The sequence below is a fragment of the Chaetodon trifascialis genome, chromosome 15 (assembly GCF_039877785.1).
Source record: "Chaetodon trifascialis isolate fChaTrf1 chromosome 15, fChaTrf1.hap1, whole genome shotgun sequence".
Taxonomy (NCBI): Eukaryota; Metazoa; Chordata; class Actinopteri; order Chaetodontiformes; family Chaetodontidae; genus Chaetodon; species Chaetodon trifascialis.
This window is the reverse complement of record NC_092070.1, coordinates 3,776,635-3,785,281: the sequence shown is the minus strand read 5'-3', so window position 1 is coordinate 3,785,281 and position 8,647 is coordinate 3,776,635.

Here is an 8,647-nt window from a genome sequence, read left to right as displayed (position 1 = left end):
TTCATCACTCATTTATTGCACCTTTTCCTCCCACTGCGTCACAAGTAGCAGATGCTTGCGCCCTCCCCGCTTACCTCCCTCTACCTAACAGTTTCTCCCTAGCCACCGCTCTACCTCCAGCACATCATATCAGTCTGACCATCACTCACATCACCCACGCCCAGGCAACACATCCTCACCAGTAACTATGTCACCCTCGCTTTACTGATCTATCCATCCACATGTAATCCACATATCCCAAGGGAAATTCAAACTGCTCTAGGCCCCTCCACCTCAAACAGCCAACCCCCACTCATTCCAAACAACTCACAATAGCCCAATTTGCATTCCTTTTTCTCTATACCATGACAAAATCCCTTTGACTCTGTCTTTGCACAATACGTGACAAATGAGCATTATAGCAAATCGCTCACTTCATACCATAGAGTAGGAGCTCATATTCAACCCTTCAGACAGCAATCTGTTCAAAGATTATCAGACTCCCAAATTCCTTTCCATCTCCTAACGTTGATCTCCTCTCTGGGTTGTGCTCGACAAACCACATTTCCTGACGTTCGAGGCCTTCAGGCTCCGACAAGGCTGATGTCATCGGTCGCTCACCTACCCACCTCCAGCCGTGCACGAGGTCTAGTTTCCTCAGCGACAGGTGAAACCACCTTGATGTGCTTTAGCCAATCACAATCACAACACCGTCCAGCTTCAAACATATCCACGTGGACATTAACTTGCCAGAAGAACGATCTCTGACAGTGCACTCATCCCCTCATCTATATATCCCTCACCCCTCGTCCCTCACCCCTCACCCCTCATCTCTCAACCCTCTTCACTGATCCGAAACGAAAAAACAAAACTATTTCAAACTGCTGATGGAAAACACAATCACCTGGAGCAATTACAGGTTCACAGTGCAGCATCCATGTTGATGCAGATGACATCACGGCACCTTCCACATCAGCCCTCTGAGGGCCAGATTGTATTAAATCTTCTTCAAGCTCTCCCAATTTCAAAGTTGTCTTATCCTCTTACCCCTTTTCTCCCAAACTTCACAATCAACCCAAACACATGTAGGACCTTATCTTACCTGCAGCCATGGACAAGGTGAGAGAGGTTTGGATCAACAGAAAAGTATAACTCTGTCAAATGACACTATAAGTAGGCAAATTGAAGACATGTCGGATGACATCAAACAACAGACCACAGCTCGAATTAAGGCAAGTGGTCATTTTGCATTACAAATGGACAAATCTACAGACATAACAAACAAAGCAGTTTTACTCGTTTATGTGAAACATGTGAGGGATGGGGACTTACAGGAATAATGGAACCATTTCTCTGCACAACAGAGCTCCCTACTACTATAACTGCAGAGGAGATTTTCAGCTCTGCGGATTTGTATTTGAGTTCAGTGGGCCTAAACTGGGATGTGTGTGTTGTTATCACAACTGATGGCGCTGCCGCCATGAAAGGAAACAACCTGGGGGTCGTGAGGAGAAAACTTGAGAAAGCTCTAAATGCAACCATTGTTTTTTGTATCAGGAGACCCTGGCAGCAAAGGATATGGTGCCAGTGCTTCATGGAACATTAAAAGATGACTACTTCTCAGTAGTTGGACAGTGAGCTGGCATGCCCACACTGGATGCTGCCGACTCACCTGGACAGGTGGAACAATTGTTAAACAAGGCATACAAAAAGATCATTGACCTTCTTGAGGACAAAAAACGGATATCGAACGAGCTGCAGAGGAAGGATTGCCTGCTGACCACCATCAGGTCTCATTTCCCGACACTGACCAACTGGCTGGAGACATCACGGATCAGTGAGCCCGCACCACAGAACACCACCTTTGCACTCAGGCACACAGTTCTCTGGGAACCATCCTCCTCCTGTCAACAACCTGCCTGCTCCACTCCAAACAAGGGGACCCCCTGGACCGAAGTGGTCCTCCACAGACAGAAGAGGGCTCCAAGCACGAACAATGGTGGGGCTCCCTCACTCCCAAGCCCGCTACTCTCCTACAAGTACACGGCTTTGTCCGTGAGCAAGAAGCCGGCAGCCCGGGACCAGCACCAGCAAACTGCACCTCTTTCGCGGCCTCAGACATCACACCTCCATTGACGGACACCTCAGCTTTCCTTCCACTCATGGCCGCAAGAATGGCGCTGTGTTAGGTGGCAGCCTGTTGCAGTAGCTACATCGTTTTCGTTCTTCTTTTGTTCATTTAGTGTGTTTTTTTACGTTTCTTTTTTCTATTTCCTTACTGCATTTTTGGAAATTGCGTCACGATGTTCACGCACAGTTTTACAACATTTTTGGTAGCCTTTCTGTTACTTTTTACACTCTTTGTAATGGAGGGCCATACAGAGGGGAGTAGGGGCATTGTCTACACAGTTGAGCAGCTGATCGTGCTGTGTAAACCTACGTTGCTGCCCAGAGAGAGGATTGTAATCCCAGACGAACTGAAAAGACGACGACGGGGATGCAGAGCCAGAGCCAAACAGAAGGCGAAAGCTTGGAGATACAGACTGTCCGTCCAGGCTTTTAACTGACCTTTAAATTCCTCTTACGTTCTTATCATTTATCTTATGTTATCATTTATCTTATTTTGCTGTTTTATATTCTGTAGTATTTTATCCTATTTAATCTACTTTTTTATTATCTTATGTATTTTTCTTCCTTTAACTGTTTATTTTAGTTATCTTATATCATGCCTTTTACTTTTAACTGCAGTATTTCCTGTTTCCCCTGGATCCTCCACACTGACAGTTGTGTCTGGTCTGCTGCTGGGGGTGCTGATCCCAGGTCCCTTCGGCCTGGCTGGGCGGTGGGCTCCCCACCTTGGTGTGGGGGTCGGGGGATCCAAAAGTCCAAGTCCCAGGTGCCAGCGCCCCCTGTGGTCATAGTCTGCGTCGACTCCTCTCAGTGTGGACAGTCCTAAAGGTGGCGTTTTCCCAATCCTCAGTGCCTTGCTATGTCTCACTACTGTGTATGTGTGTGTGTGTGTGTGTGTGTGTGTGTGTGTGTGTGTAGTTGTGGGTGTGCATACAGAGGGTGGGAGGGATGGGTTTTCTCTGTTTTTATGTTTACCTTTATAATGTTTTTAACTGTCATAAAGCACTTTGTGTTGTATTTCATCATGTATAAAAAGTCTTATATAAATAAAGTTTGATTTGATTTGATTTTAAGAGAGGCTGAAGTTACTGAATTGTTATGTATGTTGTATTACGTTGTGTCCTGAAGATGCACTTTTTGGTTTTTAATTAAAATGCGGCTAATTGAGTGTAAAAGGGAATATTTCTCTCTCTAGCATCACCACCACTGTTTTGGTTTATCAGTAAACTGTTCAAACTGCCCCATCTTTCATTAAATAAATTTGAGAATATGAAAATGTTCCTCAATTTGGGTCGCGGCTTGTCATTAAGGGGTACGTCCTGAAGTCAGACCAGTTGAGAACCACTGCTCTGTACCGTGCAACAAAACAATGTTCTTAATTATCCATACCCTACCAATTTTCCATTGGAAATATTATTTTCATACTCCCTTTTTCAGAACATACATACACGTAGCTGATATTTTATTTGTATCTCGTATTTCTATTCCCCCTCATGTCTCTTTTATTTATTGGTGCTACTATCGATGTTGTCTGTAACACCTTAATTCCCAGATTTTCAGAGGATTGTGCCACTTGCATTATCCCCCAAGGCCAATCATTTGTGTCACACCTCCTATGGCACCAATTCCTATTGTCCTGGAACAGCATCTCCTTCTACAACAACCACGTCACCAAGCAAGAAAATATGCACACATTCATAGACGCTGCTCCTTCCGTTGGATTTGGTGGTTACCGCGGGGGAAAGCGGTTCTCAGCCAAGAACAGTTAGTGAATTCGCAACACTCTCCCCTTCCTCTACTGTATGTGAACTGTATCCAGTCATCATAGCAGCCATTTTTGAGAGCATGAATGGTCTAAAAGATAATCATAATCCACACCAACATCAAGGCCGTCGTCGACGTAATTAACTAAGGATGGTCACACTGTTTAGACGTTACGCAATTTGTGCATCCCACATCCCAGGCCAACTTAATTGCTGACTCACTCTTGCTTCTCTTTCCACGAATTCACGGATCGCTTTGCAAGATTTAATCCTTAACAGTGTATCCCTCGAACACTCTCCTCTTATTTGACTAGATGGAAAAAGCTTTCCACTCCTTCTTCAGCCCTCTTCTCCCATCTCTCAGCATTGCCTCACACCTCCGACCTTCTGGCCCGCTGCATATTTACCCCATGCTCATATTACCTGTCTTCATTCTTAGACAATGTACTAGGAACCATGTTCTTATTCACATCCTTCAGTTTCCTATGCTGTTTTGAATTCACCACCACTAATCTAGACTACCAACCATCCCAGCACACAGCCATTTCCATCCTCTCGTCTAACTCTCTCATCTTCCACCTCAAACACAGTGAGACCGACTTAATCTGATCTGCCTCAACCCATTTACTTCTTCCGATTAAATCCATTTCTAAGTCCATACGAACCTATCTGCGACTACATAGGCTTCAGACTAGCCATCAAGCTTCACCCCAAGATCTTTCCTTTATCTCAGAAATGGGCCACGTAGCCACACGCTTCTGATTTTACCATCGCTTCCACCGAATCTTATTTAGACCCAGAATTCAACCTGAACGGGACTCAGGTCACTCGTTTCACATAGGTGCTGCCTGCCAGCAGGGAATTCCCGCTCACATCATAAAATTCTCAGCCACTGGTCTTCACCTTCATATCTCATGTATATCCGTAACAATCCGAGAGGCTTCAGAAACACCTGTGCACAGCTCTCATCTCAAAGTTCCTTTGGGGCTTAACTAGAGCCCACGGACATCAGAAGAGACAGCTGCCCTACCCTGAGTCTCTACCTTCCCCACTTTCCTCTCGTCACCAAACAAGCTGTTGGGCTATGACTTAAAATACAATAGTTGTTGGACTCAAAATACAGACCAGAGACAAGAGTTTGGAAAGAAAAGCATTTATTAACAATAAGTTTGAACAAAAAGCGCACTCATAAGGAGTGGAAAGAACAACAAAAAACAGAGCTAAACAAACACAGAATGCACTAATGAGTGGAGACAAACAAAAGAACACCATACGGTGGGTTGAGGCAAGACAAATACTTGAAACAAAAGAGCACGTGTGAGTGGCAAAAGAAAAGGACTATTCTAAGTCTAAGACAAAAAACACAGAGAGCAACTGGCAAACGACTGGAGATACTCACAAGAAAAATATTCTGGAAACTCATGGAAGAGGTCAGGATCATTTGGCACAGACAAAGGTGAGAGCCTTCCTCAAATACTCATACTCTAATCAGGCTCATGCACCCTTGTTGTGCTGCTGGTAGAGTGGAGCCAGTTGAGTACAGGGACACACCCAGCTAAAACAGACAGGGGAACAGACAGACAGACACATAACACTAAGGGAAAGGGAAAAAAGAGAACACTAGGACCAGACAAGTTAGCAGATCCTAACAATCACCCTCCCCTCACCAGCAGCCAACACTGATCTGATGTCGTACCCCGTTCATCCAAGACCCAAAGTCCACCATTCATTCTTTTGTCCCCTCCTTCCTTCCCCTTCCCCTTTTCATCCTCTTTAGCCTCACCCCTTCATCCTTCATTCCTTCATCCCGTGACCCTCATCCCTTCATCCCTCCACCCATCAACCCTCATCCCTTTATCCCTCGACCCCTTGACCCCTCATTCTTTTTCTTTTTCCCCTTGTGACTTGAACTTGTTGGAGGAAGGCTGTGGAAGGATGTAAGAAACGAAGAAGAGCAGAGCTCTTTCTGGAACAATCCAGAAAAAAACACTCAAAGACCAAGTTAGACCATGCTGAGACTGAGGTTGTGTTAAGAAAAAGTACAGAGGTATTATCAAACTAAGGTAAGGAGTAAAAGTAGTGGTTATACAGTAAAATTTCCCCTGCAGCTGATTTCTTAATCTATGACATTATTAGATTGTCAGTAGTGATGCATCAATGTGGAAGCAACATTTTACTGCTGCATGAGTTGTCCTGAGATGATTAATGGGAGATGTTAGCGATTTCAAAATACAGTATAGCCTTACTTTAATCAGGTAATCTCATTGAGATCAAGGTAAGGCAAGGCATTTTTTTTTTTTTTTAATTAAAGACATAGAGGCATTAAGATATAAATGAAACATGAAACAAGCAAAATAAATGGGATTTTAAAGAGTAAAACAAAAATAAAATAGAACACAAAACTCAGCTAAGATGCAATAGGATAAAGTAGAATAAAATTTACAGTGTTACTACCCTACCGTGCATGCAAGATATGGTTAAATAGTGCAGAGTTTAACGTCAAAGGTAGTGGCTTTTTCATAATGGAGCAGCAGATCTTGGCTTTAAGTCATTCAGTGTTTTAGAACCAGCAGTAGAATTTTCCCCATGTATGCATTTCAAGCAAGGGGAAGGTTATCTTCCCTTTTTGAAAACTTCTCCCAAGGTAAAGTTTTAGGATCTGCTAACTTGTCTGGTACTAGTGTCTTCCTTTTCCCTTTTCCCTAGTGTTATCTGTCTGTCTGTCTGTCTGTCTGTCTGTCTGTCTGTCTGTCTGTCTGTCTGTCTGTCTGTCTGTCTGTTCCCTGTCTATTTTAGCTGGGTGTGTCCTTGTACTTACCTGGCCTCGCCTAACCAGTACCAGCACACCTGGCGTGCATCAGTCTAATTAGGGCAGTGTATTTAAGGAAGGCTCTCGGCTCTACCTGTTATCAAATTATCCTGATCTCTTCCATGAGTTTGAGTTAATGTCCTTAGTGAGTATTTTCCAGTCAGAGAATCCTGCAGGAGAATTTTTTAACAAATCATAAATCACAGTCATAAATCACAGTGATTTTCATTCCCTCTTCCAATGGCTTGACTCCTCCTCCTCCTCCTCTGGCAGCTGGTTTCTGTCTTAGCTTGTAATTTCCCATCTTATTTTTTGTATTTATTTTAATTTTCCTTAAACTTGAAAGTTTGAATATTTGGCTGAATTGGGCATCAACAGAAAAAGCCTGCTTTGGCCTACCACCAGAAAAAGCCTGCTTTGGCCTACCAACAGAAAAAGCCTGCTGGCAGCTAAAGCTAACTAGCACCAAGATGCCTCTTTTCTCCACAGATGACCTCTACAAACTTCTGCAGCAGGTTGCAGTGTTGGAAACTAAAGTTCAGCGTCTGGAAATAAATGCAGAAGTGAACAAACCTTGTGGAAATGACAGCACTTGGCCGCTGACTCAAAACAGCGGACTGGAGAATGCTAACATCCAGCTAATAAGCTGTGATACAGCTCCCACAAAACTGAAAGGCTGTGCACTGGCCAAAAAATCAGCCAGTATTAGTTCTCCCTGGAATGCTCATTGTGCTGGCCTGCGTTATCATCCTCCTCAACACCTGTGCAGAGTAAAACACAGCCGTGGATAAAAGCTAAAGGGAAGATGAGCAACAAAGCTCCCAAACCAACAAGTGTGCAGTTACAAAATTGGTTTGCTCCACTACTGCAGGACCCTGGATCTCCAACTGAAAACCTGGATAACTTCTTGGACTCACAGAGAAGGGTAAGGCCTGACAGGAAGTCAGAAGATAGAAAGCTACAAGGAAAGCTACTGACTGGTCCTGAGACTCTGGTTGTTGGTGATTTTGCTATTCGAGATGTGGGAAGAATGTACAGCAGAAACACAAAAGTGTTGTGCTTTCCTGATGATACAGTCTCCAACATGACCAACAGAATCCTCAGTATTGTTGCAGAAATTCCAAATCTGAAATACCTTGTACTGCACACAGGGGCAAATAATAATCTGAAGTGCTCAAACGAGATTTAGGTAACCTGCTAAATGCAGTGAACTCTCTGAATGCTGAAGTCTTCTTCAGTGGGCCCTTACCACCAGTCAGAAGAGGAGGAGAGAGATTCAGCAGATTGTTGGCAGTAAACAGATGGCTTTCAACTGCATGTGATGTCCACTCAGTGCATTTTATTGACAATTTTAACTTTTTCTGGGACCACAGACAACGGACAGACTTTCCCTAAACAAGTCAGGAGTAAAACTTTTTGCCTCCAACCTATCTTTCTTCCTGCGTCACACTGTTCCCACTCCCAAGGATAAGAGACAAGAGGAATCCAAACAAAAGCAGCAAACACCAAAACATGAAGGAGAACCAACTCTCCCCCCGCCTGTGTGCTCTAACCATGAGGGATGCCAGAGCAAAAATGGGGATGCCTCATGTCCTCCACCAGGGGCCACTGCTTGTGAGGATTCACCAACTCCAACCACTAAAACTCCACCTAGGTCACCATCTCCAACTGCCCAAACTCCATCTAGCTCATCATCTTTATTGGGTTTCCTATCACCCTCATGCAGACATGATCCCCATCTGGGATCATGTCCCCCCCAAATTCCACCCCGCCCCCTACAACCACCCTGTCCCCCTCCACCACCACAGTGCCGACGGGCACCATCACCACCCCCTCAATGGCTTTATCTGAACCTACTCCAGTCCCCTTGTAAGAGCCCAGCACAGCCACCTATTTGTGTTGGTAACTGATGTGTTCTGGGTCCAGCTTTTAAGGCAAATGTTATGCCTCACTTTTCCAAGGAAAG